The following is a 22,047-nucleotide window of genomic DNA, read 5'->3' on the forward strand; positions in this document are numbered from 1 at the left end:
TTTTCCTTGGCCTTGCTATGGACCTTAGGTTGGTCGCCTTGGTTGTCTAGGGGGCCTGGTAGGAGTTTTTCCATTTGGCATTAGGCTTTTTGGTTTTTTCGCCTACCTCGTAGCAATCGTCACAACTTTTGTGGTATTGGTGGGTAGGTTAGGCATTGGAATAATGTGTTATGCTGTGTCGAAGAGCTAGGTGTGGCAATCGCCTATGCCTTCAATTTTTGGGGTATTCCGTTAAAGGAATCTGGCGGTCGTGTATTCTGTCCGATGCCTGCTTGGCGGGAGGCCATGGCATGACCCTCGGTGACATCAGGGGGAGAGCCTATAGTTGGATTAGCATCAACAGGCTCTACCTTCTGGTGAATAAACCCCCTTGTTTTAGACATCCAATGCTTAAGCCAATACCTTTTCACTGCTGTAATCAATAAAGTTGTGGCCTTTCCTTGCCCATTAACCTTATATCACGTGTCCTTGTGTATTCATTTCACATTGCGGGGGTCGGGTCCTTGCACCACAATAATGATGATGATGATGATGATGTTCTGGTGAACTCATGCACGCCCCATGGGGCTGCTAGTGCAAAATACAGAAGCCAGCATGGATGGAGATAAAGTGGGGTATAGAAGTGTGTGTACAAATGTTACATTAGGATACAGAACGATAGAAAACTGGCCAGTGGACACCAAAACCTGCCACCTTAAACCCTGGTGTGCCACCTGCCACAATACCATGCTAGATGGATCAAGGGCCTCACTCAGTTTAGGTGGCCTCCGATGCTACTATGAGTGCTGCCCCCAGTCAAAGAATCATAGAATTGTTGAGGTGGAAGGGACCACGAAGGCCATCCAGGCCAACCCCCTGAAATGCAGGGATCTTTTGCCCAACGTGGGTCTCGAACCCACAACCTAGAGATTAAGAGTCTTATGCTCTACTGACTGAGCCAGCGTAGACCATGCTGAGTGAGGTGGAGCAAGGGTCTGAATCTGTATAAAGCACCTCCTTGTGTTCCTGATGGGTCGTGTTGGCCTTGATGGTTTGTAGGTTGTGCAAGCTGAGAGCAGACAATCCTAGGACGGGTGGACTGATGGCTTGACCCAGTTTCACAAACGGTCCTGTTGCTCGCAAGGTTGTGGGTAGCCTTGGAACAGCAGTTCTCAACCTGTGGGTCCCCAGATGTTGTTGGACCACAACTCCCATTATCCCTGAGCCTTGCTAGCTAGGGGTGATGGGAGTTGTAGTTCAACAACATCTGGGGACCCACCAGTTGAGAAAGGCTGCCTTCGAAAAACAGGACAGCCCAACTCTTCTCTATCCTTCTCAGGTGTTGAGATAATTTGGGGACTTTGACTCATATCATATAAAAGGCCGGGAGCAATTAATATGCAGGAAGCCTCCTGCTGTTTAGGCAATGAGCATCCAGTGCCATCCTGTACTCGATGATGTGCTCGTGATAAATGCTCACATGACAAGGTTATTTGGTGCAGAGCAGCTGGAGGGGTTGTCATAGCAACCAGTCCACAATGCCCATAAATCTGGCGCGTAGTTATACTTGCTGTGTATGCAAAACACACACACCCGTACACAGAACCAGCTCAAGCCCTTTCATTTGCAGAGCTCTCTTGTTCTGCCTCTCCCGCACTCTCTCTCTCACAAACATGCACAAACTCATGTGCACATGCTTGCACACATGCTTGCTCTTAAATAAATCAACTCCTTCCTATACTGTCCTGTCAGGCCCCCCCCCCCCCCAGGGATGGCGGTGGTGGGGTGTGGGAATCAAGCAATCTCTTGAAAACAGAGAAAACTTACAAGATAATTACAGAGGACGCTCAGGTTGTGAGCCTTTCGGGATGCACGTTCACAACCCGCAGCGTTCACAACCCGCGTCTGCACATGCGCAGGTTGCAATCTGGCACTTCTGCACATGCGCAAAGTGCAATTTAGAGCTTTTGTGCATGTGTGACCGCCGAAACCTGGAAGTAACCCGTTCCGGTACTTCCGGGTTTCGGCAGTCCGCAACCCGAAAAAACACAACCTGAAGCGTCTGTAAGCTGAGGTATGACTGTATTACAGTAAAAGAGACATAGGATGGAACATAGGAACACGGTCAGGTGGTTGGTACATGTAGCTCTGCATTGTGCATCTTGATGGACAGATGCTCTCTAGGGATTCAGGCAGATGACTGTTCCAGCCCTACCTGGAAACTGAACCTGTGACCTTCTGCATGCAAAGCAGATATTCTACTGTATTATAGAAGCATGGAATTTTAGAGCTGGAAGGGACTCCAAGGGCCATCTAGTCCAACCCCCTACATTGCAGGAATCTCAACTGAAGCATCCATGACAGGTGGCCACCCAACTTCTGCTTATAAACCTCCAAGGAAGGAGAGGACACAGTCTCCAGAGGGAGACCCACTGTCAAGCAGCTCTTACGGTTAGAAGGTTCTTCCTGATGTTGAGTCGGAATTTCCTTTCTTGGAACTTGAAGCCATTGGTTTGAGTCCTACCCTCCAGAGCAGGAGAAAAAAAGCTTGCTCCCTTTTCAAAGTGTCAGTGCTGACCTTTAAAGCCCCTAAAGGGCCTCGGCTCAGTATACCTGAAGGAGCGTCTCCACCCCGTCATTTTGCCCAGACACTGAGGTCCAGCTCCATGGGCCTTCTGGCAGTTCCCTCACTGCGAGAAGTGAGGTTAAAGGGAACCAGGCAAAGGGCCTTCTCAGTAGTGGCGCCCGCCCTGTGGAATGCCCTCCCATCAGATGTCAAGGAAATAAACAACTATCTGACTTTGAGAAGACATCTGAAGGCAGCCCTGTTTAGGGAAGTTTTTAATGTTTCATGTTTTATTGTGCTTTTAATATTCAGCTGAGAGCCGCCCAGAATGGCTGGGGAAATCCAGCCGGGTATAAATAACAACAACAACAATAATTTCCGTGTGCAGCTCTTGAGATATTGGGAGATGGCTATCCTATCTCTTCTAAGTCTCCTCTTTTCCAGGCTAAACATACCCAGCTCCTTCAACCGTTCCTCATCAGGTTTGGTTTCGAGACCCTTGATCATCTTGGTTGCCTGCCTCTGCACACAAAGTTATGTGTGTATTATATCACATACATGAAGAAAAGATGGGAGGAGCGGGGAAAGAATATATTCCATGAATACAGGAACACAGAAAGCTGCCTTATAATGAGTCAGACCTGTGGTCCATCTGCAGTTTAGGACTGTCTGTGAGCTGGCAGTGGTTTCCCAGGTTTTCAGGCAAGAGTCTCTCTCAACCTTACCTGCAGATGGTGGGGACAGGACTTGTGACCTATGACATGCACAGCAGATTCTCTACCACTGAGTTACGTTCCTGCCCTAAAGTTCAAAGGAGTTGAGATGAACCCATTGTGTATCAAAAGTAAATTTTAACAACAGAACTATTGCACTGAATTCTGCTGCAAAAAGAGAATTACAAAAAAGGCTCTGTATCGCAATAGGCATGAACAAAGTGCTTTGTTAGTAATGGAGCAATCCTATATGCTTTTATAACTAATGGTTGGTTTCTGTTAATAGTAAGAAACATTTATACTACTTGATCATCTTATATAGTAAATTCATGTAAGTTTTCCATTTTTTATGATGTTATATATAATAAGATATGTAAATATTGGAATCATATATCTATCTCTGTCATCTATCTATCTATCATCTATCTATCATCTATCATCTATCTATCTATATCTATATCTATCTATCTATCTATCTATCTATCTATCTATCTATCATCTATCTATCATCTATCTATCTATCTATATCTATCTATCTATCTATCATCTATCTATCTATCTATCATCTATCTATCATCTATCTTTCTATCTATCTATCTATCTATCATCTATCATCTATCTATCTATCTATCTATCTATCTATCTATCTATCTATCTCCATCTATCTATCTATCATCTATCTATATCTATCTATCTATCTATCTATCTATCTATCTATCTATCTATCTATCATCCATCTATCTATCTATCTATCTATCTATCTATCTATCTATCTATCTATCATCATCTATCTATCTATCATCTATCTATCTATATCATCTATCTATCTATCTATCTATCTATCTATCTATCTATCTATCTATCATCTATCTATCATCTATCTATCTATCTATCTATCTATCTATCTATCATCTATCTATCTATCTATCTATCTATCTATCTATCTATCTATCATCTATCATCTATCATCTATCTATCATCTATCTATCTATCTATCTATCTATCTATCTATATCTATCTATCTATCATCTATCTATCTATCTATCTATCTATCTATCTATCTATCTATCTATATCTATCATCTATCTATCTATATCTATCTATCAATCATCTATCTATCTATCATCTATCATCTATCATCTATCTATCATCTATCTATCTATCTATCTATCTATCTATCTATCATCTATCTATCATCTATCTATCATCATCACCATCCATCTCTAGTTTATGAAATGCAATCAGGAAGTGTCACTGTTCTTCCCCAAACATACACACAGATCAGGATATCCATACGTCATATCACCAAGACTCAAATTCTTGGTATATTAGTCTGAATTCCCCCTATTGTGCTAAGCTACTTAAATGCCATGTTTCTGTAGAAAGAAACATTTCCAAAAAGGCTGCTGCCACACACTGAGAAAATCCATTTTTCTGCTGTCACCAGTTTGGGCAGGAATCCACAAAACGTCTGGCATCCATCAATGCATGTGGGTGGTCTTTAGCTGCTAATGTAAATTGCATCATCTGGCATGAACGTATGTCTCACGAACATAATACGAACGCAGCAAAGAAATTGTCTTGCAGAAGAAGGCATGTGAAGTTTACCTTCCCAACGTGATAGCTCTTCCGTTGGTGTCGGGGTTTAAATTTGACACCGAATTTCACCTAACGTGAAATTTCAAGGTGGGTTGGGAGGGCTCTTCTTACAATAAACACCCACGGGATTCTGGTGGAAGCAGAAGAAGTCTTGAGAAGATCAGAAGAATTTCTCATGGGGGGGTCCACATCAGATCTTCCGAGAGTGAGTCCACATCAGTGTAACATATTTAAAGCACTCTTATCACAGCCATGGCTCCCTCTGATGAATCCTGGGAACTGTAGATTGCTAAGCACACTGAGAGTTCTCCGGTGGTCTCTCACAGAGGTATTCCTAGCACCCTTAACAAACTACAGTTCCCAGGATTCTGTGGGAGAGGGGAGCCATGGCTGTTAAAGTGCTGTAGGTGAAGCTAAAGGGACCCCTGACCATTAGGTCCAGTTGTGACCGACTCTGGGGTTGTGGCGCTCATCTCGCTTTACTGGGCGAGGGAGCCGGCCTACAGCTTCCGGGTCATGTGGCCAGCATGACTAAGCTGCTTCTGACGAACCAGAGCAGCGCACAGAAACACTGTTTGCCTTCCTGCCAGAGTGGTACCTGTTTATCTACTTGCACTTTGACGTGCTTTCGAACTGCTAGGTGGGCAGGAGCAGGGACCAAGCAACGGGAACTCACCCCGTCGCCGGGAATCGCACCGCCAACCTTCTGATCGGAGTGCTTTAAAGCCGGGCTTCTCAAGCTATCAGATGTCGTGGGCTGCCAATTCCCACATGTGCCCGGGACGTGGGGAAATGATGCTCCAGGCAAAATATAAAATTCCAGGCTTGCTAGGTGAGCAAAGGGTTAAGACACATGGCTCTGAATACACTGGGTATCAGGTTGGCTGTAGGAGTTGCTGGAAGGCGGCATACAAGGTGCCATCCAACCACCTTAGAGATTCTACTCTGGATTTGTGCAGAGAGTTCTTAGCCTTTTTCTTTTGTGTGGACAGGCGGAGTCCCCCAAAACCCTGGGCGGCCCCCGTGTGGAATAACGACCCAAGACAATGTGCTATGGGATTAAAATTGGCCACAACTTTATTATGTTTCAGATGTGGGTAGACCTTGGGTTAGGCATTGGGCGTTTATCCCTCCCAGTCCCCCGCTGGGGATCTGGGGAACATCAGGGTTATCCAGAGTGTGTGGGAGGAAAGGGCTCTCTCTGGAGAACATATGTTCAAGCAGAGAGCCGCCCCCATTACGACGCCGTCGCAGGGGAGAGCAATGACAACCTCTAGGCGTACGGCCAAAACCTCCCCTCAAAACAACCCCTTTAACAGGGAACCCTGGTATCGCCGCCGCAAAGAGAAGGGGGTGTGAGTCACTGCTATATGCCCACCCCCAATTTAGGGAAGATAGACTAAAGGATTCCCAAGGATTCCCAAGGCCTGATACTGCTTTGCTATGGGAAAGACCTGCCAATGCAGGAGAATTCCTTTCCGGCCCTTTAACAGCGACCTTGACATAGCAGTGCCCGTGTACCTGTGGAGAAAAGGTTAACCTGCAAAAGAAGTCTTAACTGAGGGTGGGTAGGGTGGGAGAAGCTCTGGAGCCAACGGATAATTCCCAGGTAAGAGCCTCATCCTATTGTGTGGGCAGGTGGTCCCTCCCCCCACCTGTCCTGATCACCTTGGCACCGCCTCCCCAGGCGGGATTGGGCAACTGGCTGAGGTAGGCGGAGACCTCCAGGTATCCCACCTGAGGAAGGCAAAGCCAAGCCTGTTCTAATGGTGCCGCAACCAAGCAAAGGACGCCCCCCATTTAATGTGGGGAGCAGTCACTCTTGAAGATGTCCCTCAAGGTAGAGGGTACAGATTTTTCTTTGGGTTTACTCCAGAAGCCTTTCTCACAAAGCATCAGGCAGCAGAGGCTTAGGGTAAGAGTTTTCCTTCTCTTAGATGGGCTGCCTTCCCAGGTTAATGAGGCCCATCTGGCCCTCACTTCCCTCTGCAGCATGTGCAGAAACAGCCTTCTTAACCATCAGATGCAGTCTTGGTCCCGTCCGCTCAATCTTTGCATGCAGGGGAAGTCGCTAACTCACCAAGGGTTTTTGACCCATTGGCTACACTCACCCGGTTTAGCCAGCCAGTTTAAGCCATTTCCTGGGGTCTGGCTGCTGTTGCATGCTGGCAACTTCTAGGAGCCACAGGTGAGAGCTGAGCAAAACTGTATTTTTGTTGTTTAGTCATTTAGTCATGTCCGACTCTTTGTGACTCCATGGACCAGAGCATGCCAGACACTCCTGTCTTCCACTGCCTCCCACAGTTCGGTCAAACTCATGTTGGTAGTTTCAAGAACACTACCCAACCATCTCGTCCTCTGTCGTCCCCTTCTCCTTGTGCCCTCCATCTTTCCCAACATCAGGGTCTTTTCCAGGGAGTCTTCTCTTCTCATGAGCTGGCCAAAGTATTGGAGCCTCAGCTTCAGGATCTGTCCTTCCAGTGAGCACTCAGGGCTGATTTCCTTAAGAATAGATTGGTTTGATCTTCTTGCAGTCCATGGAACTCAAGAGTCTCCCCCAGCACCATAATTCAAAAGCATCAATTCTTCGGCGATCAGCCTTCTTTATGATCCAGCTCTTACTTCCACTGTAGATATAGTTCAAATAAAACAGAACCAACCTTTCAAGAAGCATTCCCTGACTCTCCCCTCCCCCCGGGCAAATGAGGTTGATAACACAGGGCTTGCCCCCTGGTAAACACCAGCATCTAAAACCATAGTTTGCACATCTCAGACATCCCTTTTCCTTCTAGTGTAAGTAAGTTGTGGTTTGCAGCCATCATGTTCTCTGGTTGAACTCTGAACGCCCTCCACTTTGGAGAAAGACACTCAGAGTCCCAGTAGGAAGTGATTATTACTCGCAGGGCAAGGCATTTACTGTGAAAATGGAAATGGTTGGAAAGCAGATCCTATGTCTTCGAATGATAACCACATAGAATGAGACCTGGAAGCATCTTTCAGAGATGCGTGAACAAAATATATTGCACCAAGGTGGTGGTGGTGGGGAATATGGCTGTGTAATGTTTAGACAGCTGCAAGGACTTTCCCAGAGGAAATCTTCTTTGGCCAGCCTGTATATGCTTGTGAGACTCTTGGAACTGCATAAGGCAGCAAAGTGTGTGTTGCGCATATTACTCTGCAGCTGGGAATGGGGAAACGAAATACTTTCTTCACCCGATTCACAAATTCACCCCTCCTTTTCTCACCGTTGCAACCTCCACTCTAATATGTAGGCTAAATCAATGTCTGTTACTGTTATGTACTGAGTTGAATAGGATCCAAAATGCGGCAGTCTGATTGGTCGTAGAACAATAGGATTCAGAATGCAGCAGTCTGATTGGTCATAGAACAATAGGACCCAGAATGCAGCAGTCTGATTGGTCCACAGGAGCCACCCAATCCAGCTCCATGTGGAAGTGAATCTGCAACCTGATTGGCCTACAGGAGAATCCCAGAATTAGCCAATCACGTGGGGCCCTTTGTGTACATAATGTATATAAAGCAGACATTCTGGGGGAACTTCCATTCCTCCTCACCACTATGAGCTGAATAAAGAGCTCATAATCCACTCTTGACTCCGGGTATATTTCAATTACCAAAGCAGCAACCACGCAGAGCTGTGATCTGGCCCAACCTGGAAAGAATCATCGATATGTGTGGCCTGCAAACCCCCAGGTGGCACTTGTGGGCAACTCTTCGCCACGATGAACTTGCAGACGCCAGGATACAGACTTGAGGCCTAGTGCACACAGCTGGCCACTAAGTTGTGGGGATTCCCTGTGGCTTGTTCTTTAGCCACCATGTAACACTTTCCGACAGAGAAATCTGTCAAATTCAGTTTCTTGTTTGTCCACATCTCAGCAGCAGGTTGCAGATTTTTTTAAAATTTTTTTTTTACTTAAGAGAAATCCTCAGGAAAACCTGACAGAATTTTAGTGCAATTTCTCTTAAGAATTACATGTTTGCAAACGGTTCCTCCCCACAATATGATGCATCTGAGCCAAACTTAGGACTGAGTTATTTCAAATTCTTTTCAGCAGTCAACCACTGTAGCACAGTAATAGAAAAGTATTATATATTTAGTCAATTATTCTTACTTTGGCTTGGACTTCTCAGGAGAAATGAGGTGTGTGTGATGTCTTAACCAGCTCCAGCCAATTTGTGGTTTCTGAGATACTCTTCAGCCAACTTTATTATATATGTGCATATTCCCATCTTTCTTCCCATTCTTAGGCTTGCCTTCTTGAAGCAGAAAAAGATCTTACGGAACGGAGAAATGGGAAAACGAGAAATGGACAGATACGACGAAGCAGGGATTTCCTATGAACCTGGCGTTACATGGACTAAGTATAGGAAGCATTTACAGGGCTCTGTGTGATTTCTTTTGAAATAAAAAAATTAAGATGTTATATATATATATATATATATATATAAATATATATATATATTATATATTTATAATTTATGTTATATATATATATATATATATATATATATATATATATATATATAATAAATGTTCATAAGTGTACCAACCAAGCACGTACATAGATATGTGGACCACATGCCTGGAGCAGCACAGGAATACAGCCCTGAAACCATTTTGACTCCCAAACTGACCAAATGTTTTCTCTGCAAGGAGGGAGGGGGTTTGAGGGAACCTTCCCATTATCTCAGGAATTGGATAATGACCATCTCAAAGGAGGGCCAGACTGCCATGAAAGGCAATCAGATAAGGCATTGTCAGATAACCTGGCAGACAGGAAAAACAACAACATTCAAATTTCTGTTGTAGACCACCTTTTCTGTGATGTAGGTATGATGTTTGTGGGGGGTGGTCTTGGGTTACACCCCTTCTGTGATGTATGTATGATGTATGGAGAGGTGGTCTTGAGCTCCAGGGAAGGCAATTTAAAATGTCTATATAAGGGCAGGCACACCTTTGTTCTGGGTCCTGCTGCATGTGAGGGGAGCACCCTGTTGCAACAGTTCAATAAAGACCAGGCTTACTACCTGCTTTGCTTTTCAACATTCTCTGTTGGCCTCTGTTATTTTCTCCTACTGATGGAGAACCTACAAAGGACTCTATAAGGGCTCTTGTGTCCCCCATAAGGGAATAAGGGCAGATTTTGTTTATTACACTTTGTATAATATAAAGTAGCATATCGGAAAAGGCTCAAGGAAAACTTTGCAGTCACTTTTTCCCAATGTAGTTGCAGTTTTCATGTCTTACAAGGAGGCTGTGAAATGTACTCAGTGGCTGCATCCAGAATCTGGAGTACAGTGGTACCTCGGGTTAAGTACTTAATTCGTTCTGGAGGTCCGTTCTTAACTGTTCTTAACCTGAAGCACCACTTTAGCTAATGGGGCCTCCTGCTGCTGCAGCGCCGCCGGAACATGATTTCTGTTCTCATCCTGAAGCAAAGTTCTTGACCCGAGGTACTATTTCTGGGTTAGCGGAGTCTGTAACCTGAAGCGTATGTAACCCGAAGTACCACTGTATCTCTGTGTTGACATTTTATTTGGACACCCAAATATCCTCCCTGTGATATCACTACATGGGAGACAACTGAATAGTCTCTTAACTTTTAAACAAACAAACAAACAAACCACTAACCATCAGAGGCTACAGAAAGCGATGAGAGAACGAGAATATGATTGTACTCTTGTTAAAGCTAGCACTGAAATGTGGTGCTTCTGCTACAAATGATAGTAGAAGCAGAAGTTTCACAAATTGGAAATATTACTGGGGGGGGGGGACTCTGAGGAAAAAGAGAATGTCAAGAAAAGGGAGAGAGCTGCAAAGTCTGCAAGGAAGATGGTATTGTGCCTGACTTCAATACAGTGACCTTGCTAACTGGCTTAACCATTGCAATGATAATTTGTGACACCTTATAATAATACAATGAGGACCACGGCAGGTTTTATCACATGATTTTCCCCAAAACAAAAACTAAAAAACCCAGAAGATTTTCTCCTATAAATTACAAGAAGAGATTGGCAAATGGTGAAGTGAGTCATAGATGGTTGATATATTCAAACTCAAAAGACATGGCCCCCCTTTTTTTGCTGTAAATTGTTCAGCAAAAATAAATAAATAAAAAACTGCATTAACCCTGCAATAAAAGCTTATCTAAAGGAAAACCCCATTGACCACTGATTATTTATTTACATTTGTACACTAGTCCCTTTTGATCCTATCACGAATGGACATTTGTGCAGAGTTGAAGGTCAAGAAATAATGGGTCGACAGTCCGAATCCCTGTGATGGGGTGAGCTCCTGTTGTTCGGTGCCAGCTCCTGCCAACCTAGCAGTTCGAAAGCACATAAAAAAGTGCAAGTAGATAAATAGGTACTGCTCCAGCAGTAAGGTAAACGGTCTTTCCGTGTGCTGCTCTGGTTCGCCAGAAGCGGCTTAGTCATGCTGGCCACATGACCCGGAAGCTGTACGCCGGCTCCCTTGGCCAATAAAGCGAGATGAGCACAGCAACCCCAGAGTCGGTCACGACTGGACCTAATGGTCAGGGGTCCCTTTCCCTTTACTTACCTAGGAAAAGATTTCAAAAATGAGCTATCACAGCTTCTCGCGGGTTCTTTCAGCACAAGATTTTTAGCACATGCAGACTCAGCCAAATACTACTCAATTATTCTGGGCCGTACACCTGCTGCTAGTCATATTGAACAAATGACAATGATTGTACGTTACGTTGATGTAATCAAGCCATCAGATAATGAGATGTTTGAGTCTGAAGTTATCATAAGAGAAGATTTATTGGGATTTGTTCCACTAAAGGAGGCTACAGGTGTCTTTCTCTTCTCGAGAAGTTTGAGCAAATGGGATTTCCCATTGAGAATCTGCGTGGTCAATGTTAAGATAATGGGAGTAAAATGAAAGGCAAAGGAAATGGCGTACAGGAGAGAGTCGTGGACATAAACCTACAGGTCTTTTTTGTGCCTTGCAATACACATGCTTTAAACTCAATAAGTGTTGTCTGGAAGCAACCAGTTTCTTCAGCGTTGGCCATTTCTAAGTAGCTGTGTATCAGACTTAGGCATAGCTGTCACTGAATGAAACAAGATGGAAGAGTTGGATTGATGCTTTGAAACCACAGATATCATCACTCATTGCTTGCCACAGACATTTGAAGCATTGGTCTGGAGAGGCGAGAACATATATCACTGAGTTTTCATAATTTTATCCACATCTATTATTCCTGTACACATTTTGGCAACATTTTATATACCAGTTTTGCTGCCGATCTACTCTGCATCTGTGCTCTATGCTCTAAATGACAGAAACTCTTGAAAGCTGGATAGTGTCACATGATCATGTCATGTGGTGCTGGACATTTCCTTTTTTTATTCATACTTTTCAGCTATATACATTTCACTGATTTTACAATCATTTTGACATTTTAAAACTTGACTTCCTTCCCCCTCTTTCTGCGGTTCCTTAAATTTATTTTTAATATCTTCTGCATATCCAAATTAACTTAACTTACTCATTTATTTAGCTTCTTTCAATATATACTCTTATGTCACTGCAGGTTATTACAATAATCCTGCCAATGTTTTTAATCTGTTTACAGTTTATCTGTAAATATTCAATAAACCATTTCCATTCTTTTATAAAAAGTTTGTTAACATGATTTCTCCTTCTTTCAGTAAGTTTTGCCATTGCTGCGTATTCCATAAGTTTTTGTATCCATTCTTCCTTTGCTGGGACTTCTGCTACTTTCCATTTTGGGGCAAGTAACATTCTTGCCACTGTAGTCGCATACATGAATGGGTTTTATACAATTTAGGTAGTTCTAACCCTATAATTCCCAAGAGAAGGACTTCTGGGTTGTTTTTTTTACAAACGTTATTTAAACATCCTTTTCATTTCATTGTACATCATTTCTCAGTAAGCCTTAACCTTACTACAAGACTCGCATGTGATAAAAAGAACCTTCTTTCTCTTTACATGTCCAACACTTCTTTGATTTAGAGTTATACATTTTTGCCAGTTTACTCAGTGTTAGATACCATCGATATATCATTTTCATATAATTTTATCTTAAACTATAGCATGCTGTAAATTTTATATCCATATTCCACAATAATAATGATGATAACAATGATGATAATAATGATGATGATGATGATGATAATAATAATAATAATAATAATAATAATAATAATAATAATAATAATTTATTTTTATATTCCGCCCATCTGGCTGAGTTTCCCCAGCCACTCTGGGTGGCTTCCAACAGGAGATTTAAAAATACATTAAAACATCAGTCATTAAAAGGACAAACCGACTTGACCCAACAGCAACCAGAGGTGCTGTACTGGAAAGTAGTACAGTGGTACTTTGGGTTAAGAACTTAATTTGTTCTGGAGGTCTGTTCTTAACCTGAAGCACCACTTTAGCTAATGGGGCCTCCTCCTGCTGCTGCTGCGCCACTGCACGATTTCTGTTCTCACCCTGAAGCAAAGTTCTTAACCTGAGGTACTATTTCTGGGTTAGTGGAGTCTGTAACCTGAAGCATATGTAACCCGAGGCACCACTGTATTCATTATTGTCCTTCGTAGAGTCTCCTGGGCTGTTGTCCCTGGGGCTCCACAATCACCCAGTAACATTTTACAACAGTTACAGGTATCAACTGTAGAATCATGGAAATCCAGAGTTGGGATGTCACCCTAGGGAGTGACATCCCTAAGTATAAAAGGAATGTATTCCTGTAAGCAACCATGGCAGCCAGAATTGTAGTGGCAAAAAAATTGGAAAATTGATAAAATACCAGAATTATTAGAATGGAGAACCAAATTTCTTGAATTCGCGGAGATGGCAAAATTAACAGCATCAATTAGAGGCTACTCTAATCAAAAAATTAATAAAGAGTGGGAATGCGTTAAGGAATACATGAAAAAAGTTGGAGTTTAAAAATTAATATGCAAAAGTTTAAAAGGTGCAAGGAGATAGGATAATAACGTATCAAGGATGGAATAACAAATACAGTGAATAACGCAACAATAACAAAAATAATAGTAGGTAAAGAAGATCACACACAGGTGGAGGGAAGTACTGGGTTATGGGGGAGGGAGGTGAAGGGATTAATTGAAATTGTTAAAGATTGGTATAATATTTAAGAGATTTAAATTTTTATAAAGATTCTATAAGGAAGGCAGAAAGCAGCAAGAAATATCAAGTAAAGGTATCAGAGAGGAGATAACTGTAAAGTAAAACATGAGACTTATGGTTTTGCTACATATGATTTTATTTTGGAGTTGTTGGTTGTAAAGAATGTACCGCATTTTTCTCTCCATAAGACGCACCTAGTTTTTAGAGGAGGAAAACAAGAAAAAAATATATTCTGAACGAAACAGTGGATGTATGATTTTTGTGGTTCATGCTATGGCCACAGACATGTGATCTGATGGTGAATTTGGGGTGACCCAATGCAAAAATCCTGAAGATCCATGTGGATTCGTGCTTTGTAACCACGTTTTTGCACCACTGCAGCCCCAGGCAACAGTGGGTGCGTGATTTTGGGGGGGCAGGCTGTAGCCATGGACATGCTATGTGATCTGATGGTGAATTTGGGGTGACCCAATGTAAAAATCCTGAGGATCCATGGGCTTTTACCTCCCCCCTCCCAGGCAGCCTCAACTAGATTCCCTTATCTCTCTTCCGATCCCACTGATCAGCTGTTTCCTTTCAACACTCCCTTCCCTCTTGTTTGCCTTAGTGTGTTTTCCTTAGCTGGAGCAGTTTTTCCCCTCCTCCTTCTCTTCTAATTTCTCTCCTTATTGCTTTAGTCTTCCTGTTTCCCCCCTTTGCAACTTTGCTGTCTTTACCTCCCCCCTCCCAGGCAACCTCCTTTATCTCTAGCGTCCCTTATCTCTCTCCTTGACTGGCAAACAAGCAGAGGCTTTATTTCAACACCCACTTCCCTCTTTCAAAAAAAAGAAGAATGATCTGCTTTTTGCCCCTGGGCAATTTGGCTCCAGGGACCATGCATTCACTCCATAAGACACACAGAAATTTCCCCTTACTTTTTAGGAAGAAAAAAGTGCGTCTTATGCAGTGGCGTAGCGTGGGTTGTCAGCACCCAGGGCAAGGCAAGTAATTTGTGCCCCCTAACCCGTGGATTTGCGCCCCCTAACCCTAACCCCCAGATGTTGCACCTGGTGCGGCCGGCCCTCCCTGCACCCCCCACGCTACGCCACTGGTCTTATGGAGTGAAAAATACGATATATTATGTGAATTAAAAATAAATAAATAGAAATCCAGAGTTGGAAGTGATCCCAAGGGTCATCTAGTTCAATCCCCTGCAATGCAGGAATCTCAAACAAAGCATCCATGGCAGATGGCCATCCGTCTTCTGCTTAAAAACCTCCAAGGAAGGAGAGTCCACCATCTCCCGAAGGAGACTATTCCTCAGTCAAACAGCTCTTACTGTTATTAACTTTTGAAATCTCCCTTCTTGTAACTTGAATCCTTTGGTTTGAGTCCTATCCCCAGGAGCTGGCGAAAACAAGCTTGCTCCATCTTCAGGTGGCAGCCCTTTGGACAGACCCCCCCCCCTAAGAAAATAGTAATTCATACGTGAAGACATTGTTCATATTTTACAGGTTTGTGGAGGCTGGCAGTAAAATCCCCGGTCGATTTCAGGGTTTTTACAGCTTTCTTTTAAGCCACTCGATGGTTGCGAGCCAATATTTCTGATGGATCTTTTGTCACTGAGCTCTTCTGAGGTTAGACTGAGCAGGGTTATTAAGTCTGTCCAAGAGATACCCTTCAGGGAGCAATCCAGTGTCTTTGTTACTCCAGCGTAGCCCTACTGAAACCATAAGCAGTAATCGCGTCTCTGCAACGGGGCCCCTTTATGAGCGCTAAATCTTTTAGAGTCAGGCATTTCTGGCAATGACTGGGCAGAAATGAAGGGAACTTCCTGGATATTTTTCTAAAAACTCCTCCTGGGCATGAAGTCTTCATTTAACACTAGATCTCAGTAACATCCAATGAAGCTGAATGTTGCGAAATTCAACACAGAGAAAAGAAAGTGCATCTTCTCACAGCGCCTAGTTAAGCTATGGATCCCTCCTACAGAAGGCAGTGGTGGGCACCAAACTAGATTACTTTAAAAGAAGACAAATTCATGGAGCAGAGGGCTCAATTGGTGGCTGCTAGTCAGGATAGCTATGCTCTGCCTACATAGTTAGACACAATAATGCTTCTGAATACCAGGTGGAATCTACACACATATAAAAAATGTTGTGGAAATGCTTTAAAAAAAAGTTCTGAAAAATATATTAGATTTGTCATAGCTCACCATCGCCATCTAGTGTCACATTTGTATAATGCACTTTACAGCATGAAATGGGTTTTTTTTTGCAGCTGTATAGCTGAGTCCACAGATTCTGGAAAATGCAGGAATGAGAGTGCTCCTGTGCTCAAATCCTGCTAGTTGGTTTTCCACAGGCATCTGTGGGAAACAGGGTGCTGGACTAGATGGGGCACTGGCCTGATCCAGCGGGCTATTCTTATGTTCTTATGAAAGCCCAGCCAAGGGCACTGTGGGATTTTCAGGGAACACATGCGCCTAGGAAGAGTGCAGACCGGCAGAGACATTATTTGCAGAACAAGCTAAAAGACACTCAATATTAAGGCAAGAGCAACAGAGCCCTGCATTGGACCTATGAGAATTTCATTGAAATTTCCCCTCCCTCTCAGTAACTTCCAGGTGCAAGTTCTTTTCTCATTAATGGATGGTGAATGGTTGAAAATATGCAGGAGATATGTTCTCCATAGCATAGGCAATCATGTGGTCCCAACAACCCCTTTTTGCCCTATGGTCCATCATCTACATGAAGCTGCTGGGAGAGATAATCAGGGGGTTTGGGCTGGGTGTTCATCAATATGCAGATGATACCCAGCTCTACCTCTCTTTTAAATCAGAACCAGTGAGGGCAGTGAAGGTCCTGTGTGAGTGTTTGGAGGCTGTTGTAAGATGGATGGCAGCTAATGGATTGAGGTTGAATCCTGACAAGACAGAAGTACTATTCTTGGGGGACAGGGGGCGGGCTGATGTGGAGGACGCCCTGGTACTGAATGGGGCAACTGTGCCCCTGAAGGACCAGGTGCACAGCCTGGGAGTCATTTTGGACTCACAGCTGTCCATGGAGGTCAATTCTGTGTCCAGGGTAGCTGTCTACCAGCTCAATCTGGTACACAGGCTGAGACCCTACCTGCCTGTGGACTGTCTCGCCAGAGTGGTGCATGCTCTAGTTATCTCCCACTTGGACTACTGCAATGCGCTCTACGTGGGGCTACCTTTGAAGGTGACTTGGAAACTGCAACTAATCCAGAATGCGGCAGCTAGACTGGTGACTGGGAGTGGCTGCCGAGACCACATAACACCGGTCCTGAGAGGTCTGCGTTGGCTCACAGTACGTTTCCGAGCTCAATTCAAAGTGTTGGTGCTGACCTTTAAAGCCCTAAATGGCCTTAGTCCAAAATACATGAAGGAGCATCTCCACCCCCATCATTCTGCCTGGAAACTGAGGTCCAGCCCCAAGGGTCTTCTGATCATAGCTGTCAATTTTTCCCTTTTCTTGCGAAGAATCCTATTCAGAATAAGGGAATTTCCCTTAAAGAAAGGGAAACGTTGACAGCTATGATTCTGGTGGTTCCCTCACTGCGAGAAGTGAGGTTACAGGGAACCATGGAAAGAGGGCCTTCTCGGTAGTGGCGCCTGCCTTGTGGAATGCCCTCCCATCAGATGTCAAGGCAATAAGCAACTATTTTACTTTTAAAAGACATCTGAAAGCAGCCCTGTTTAGGGAAGTTTTTAATGTTTAATGCTTTACTGTGTTTTTAATATTTGATTGGAAGCCGCCCAGAGAGGGCGGGGTATAAATATTATTATTATTATTATTATTATTATTATTATTATTATTATTAATCAGGTGAAAAGGGATCAAACCTGCCGTGGAGCACCGCGATGCGTTTCTCTGGATGGTGAATCAGATTTCTGATGTAATAGAAATATACTATTTCAAGCCAAGTCTCTCCCCTCGTGTGTGCGTGCAAGACGTGAGACAAATTGCATTCACCAAAGGAAGTTCTGGAGTGCAATATGCCTGAGGTTCACTGCTTTCTATGAAAAACAGATTTGGCTGTGTGAGTAACAATGAATAGAAGACAATGCTAGGAACTAAAAATGTGTGATAGAAGCTTGCTGGAGCCTTCTCTATTTTTGTAACCTGAAAATTGGTGTGTTAAAGTGATTAGCGCAGAGTGTGATTTTTAATTGGCAATGTGCTACTATTAGGGTGAGTCAGGAACTTCCAAAAGTGTGATTTTGGAGTCTTACCATGTTCTGCATTACACTTGCAAGATCACACCTGAAAGGCAATGCTTGCTGATATCCTGGGGATCTGGAACAGGGACAGAAGACTGCTGCTTGCCCAAGGCAAATGGTGTGATTTTGGAATAATACTTGTGGGTGGGTGAATACACATGGAATTAATTATTTCTCCACACTGTTCAAATAATTCAGGAATCAACTGAGCCCCACCATAGGACTGACCTGCACACAAACAGAAGAATCAAATATGGTACTGTCTGGGTTTTTTAAATAATAATAATAATTATTTATGCTTTTCAAGTTTATACATTTCGCTAATTTTACAACCATTTAACATTTCAAAACTTGACTTGCTTCCCCCTCTTTTTGCGGTTCCTTAAATTTATTTTTAATATCTTCTGCATATCCAAATAAACTTGATTTGCTCATTTTTTCATATACTTTAAATACCGGTATATACTCTTACAAAAACTGCAGGCTATTACAATAATCCTGCCAATGTCCTTATCTGTTTGCAATTTATCTGTAACTATTCAATAAACCATTTCCATTCTTTTATAAAGTTTGTTATCTTGATTTCTCCTTCTTCCGGTAAGTTTTGCCATTTCTGCATAATCCGTAAGTTTTTGTATCCATTCTTCCTTTGCTGGTGAACATGGTACAGTCTGGGGACCGTAGGACTGCTAGTAGGGAAAATCACATGTTTTGAGGGTGCCCCTGTACCCCAAATCCCATATTAACCAACCTGGATCATGCGATCAGTGATTCTTCTTCAGGTACTTCCTCCATGAGAGAACCAGAGCAGCTCTTTTAAAAAACAAACAAATTTTTAAAAAAGAAAACAATAACCTTTACCTGGTGATGTCAGGTCTCAACTCTGCAAACCTTTGCACGGAAAATATGTGTTTTGTGCCACTCAGCCACAGACCTCCCTAATGGATTGTAGTGGCCATGCTCAGTTGGCTTGCGATAAATTATACGGAAACTAGCACACACAAGCAAAACTGCCCACTAAATCCTGAATGAAACAAATACCTCCCCTGCTCCCTGCCAGATTCTCATGTCCACATTAGAAAGAATCTTGACTCAGTGCCCAGATCATTGTGCATTTAATTAAAACCAACTTCTTAAAAAAAGAAGAAAAAAGACAATGTTTCCCCCGTTTCCAGATCTTATTTATTTCCACATCTTAAAGGAGCCTACCATTTTTCTAAGCATTATTATTTATTTGTTGGGTACAAAAAGCCTCAGACATGTTAGAGGCAAAGATCGGATCTTGGAAAGTCGGAAGGTCAACTTCATAGTGACTTGATGTTAATTGCTTCTGCAGTCGTTTCCTTGTTTCTTTGTGTGTATTTCGGAACGCCGTACACAGGAGAAATGGGAAATATAACGGCTTCTGGTGCTTTTAATCTACCCCTGGCTTTCCAGTGAAATACCATTTGCGTCTCGAGGCCCCAAGACCCGCCCCCAAAATAAATACACATGGACACTTATATTAGTTTAAGTTTTGGGGCAAAATTTTTGGCCACAACTTTATTGAAATACAATCACATGAGTGGTATTGGCTTAGGCATTGACTCCCCACTATAACTGACTCCACCTCTCAGGGTGATCGTCCAACGGGGTAAAGCAAACAAGGGAGCAAGGTCGATGAGGACCAACCTAAGCTCACCCCGGGGTTCCTGTGGTCCTGGCATGGCCCTAGCCCCTCAAGCGGACTTTGGACGAGAACCAGGACCCCCAGATTCCTTTAACGGAATACCCAGTTCCTGGAGGGGCAGGTGATGGCCACACCTCCCCTCCCCACAATCCAACTGAGCCAATGCCTAACCGCCACCTTACAAGTTGTGACGATTTGCTAAGGGGTAGGAGAAAACCAAATGGCTAAAGCCAATCTGCCAAATGGAAAAATTCCTACCCAGCCCCTGTTCCAAAACAGGCAACCCAAACCAAAGCAAGGCCAAGCAACTCTACTTAAACTAGGGAGGGCGGGCGAGTGTTCAACAATGTGAAGCAAGTGCCCCTCCTTGCACCACACTGCTGATTTTAAAGCCCCTGGGATCACGCCACCCACTGGCTATTGGCTAAAATTGCCTGATGTGATCCCAGGGGAATAGCCAGGACTTCTTGCTCCTCCCCCCATTTTAACCCTATCAGGTGAGCTCTTGGGTCCCGCACGCAACCAGGAACCTTTGTTATGAGGATCCCATTTCTCTTCCACTCATATACACACCAAAGTGAACATGGTTCACTTTAAAGTGCACAGGAGAGGGTTCGAACCAGTTGCCCTCGGCCATGTGTAACTATCAGTCATAAGAGCAAGGTATCAGCCCACTGGATCAGACCAATGACCCATCTAGTCCTGTTCTCACGGTGGCCAACCAGATGCCTTTGGGAAACCTACAAGAAGGAGCTGAGCAGAAGAGCAATCTTTCCACTCCTGCAGTTTCCAGGAACTGGCACCTGGAAGAATTGCCATAGCCATTATGGCGAGTAGCTATTGATAGCCATCTCCTCCATTGATTTCTTCAATCCATTCTTAAAGGCGTCCAAGCTGGTTGAAATCCCTGCCTCCTGCATGAAGAAGAACTTTCTCTTAGCTGTCATCTTCCAAATTAATCTAGGATACATCTAGACAGGATGGTGGTGTTAGAATTCCTGCTCCATGGTTGCAGTCATGGGATTGATGTGGGAAGTGGCGGAGACAGGATGTTTGTGTTATTGTGTTCCATGAAGTGGGACTATTGTCCTTTGTTTATTTCTCTTTGCTGTCTGATGCTAGAGAGAGAGGGAGCCATGTTGCAGTGCTCCGCGTGCGTTTATATGTAAATAAAGTAGATTAGCCAAAATGCTGAGTTGCTGAGGTCTGTTACACAAGCTGTGAAGACTCTGCGGATCCCTAAGTATGTTCGGGCAGAAGAAAGCTTTTGAAACTTCCGAACGATTGACCAGGAGGGAGAGAACATGCCAGACATGTTATTTCTGCTCTGTCAGCAGAGTGTGTAAATCATCACACAGCAGATGAGGTGGACAGAGGCAGACGTACGCATTATTTACAGCATTTATTCAGCATAGTTCAGGAACAAAGGAAAACATATCTGCTTTCCTTCGTCTCCAGCAAAACAGCAGTATAGCAAAAGCAAAATACAACAGAAGTTCCCAGCAGACAGTGCTGGAAGTAAACAGGCATGTGATACACAACAGTCATGCCTGACCCTTTTAAGGTGGAATGGAACTATATCCTAACGTCTGGGCCATCCATTATTGGATAAACTATTGTTGATGAAGGGGTCAGAGACTGAAGTGTCGGTGGGTTCCCACGAGGCAAGACACAGTGATAACAGCAAGAACCTTTATTGAACTAACAGAACTGGACAACAGGGGCAAAAGCAACTGTTTATATACACTTCCGAAGGCCTGGGCCACTCCCACTCCCAACGTGATTGGCTGACAAAACTTCCAAGCTGCGAATCATAACTCAGAGTTTAAGAGCCAACGACAGAGGCCCAAATCCTGAAATGTTCTGTGCTTGGAAATCATGTATCGAATCAGAACACAGGGGCTCAGAATCCTTAGTCCAGACTCAAGCTCAGGCAAACACAGCCCACTGAATACATAACAGAGACTATTTTTGCTGCAAGTCCTCTTCCATGCTGAATATATTAGAGACCCTCTTACTTGTGATTCCTGCAGAAGATGACCCACAAGATTTCTAGAGGCTATTGAGATATGGTATTGTTTAGGAGTTTGGTGGGAAGCCATGACTGTTTAAAGTGGTGTAACACAG

The sequence above is a fragment of the Podarcis gaigeae genome, assembly GCF_964106915.1.
Source record: "Podarcis gaigeae genome assembly, chromosome: 11".
In the NCBI taxonomy this organism is placed as follows: domain Eukaryota; kingdom Metazoa; phylum Chordata; class Lepidosauria; order Squamata; family Lacertidae; genus Podarcis; species Podarcis gaigeae.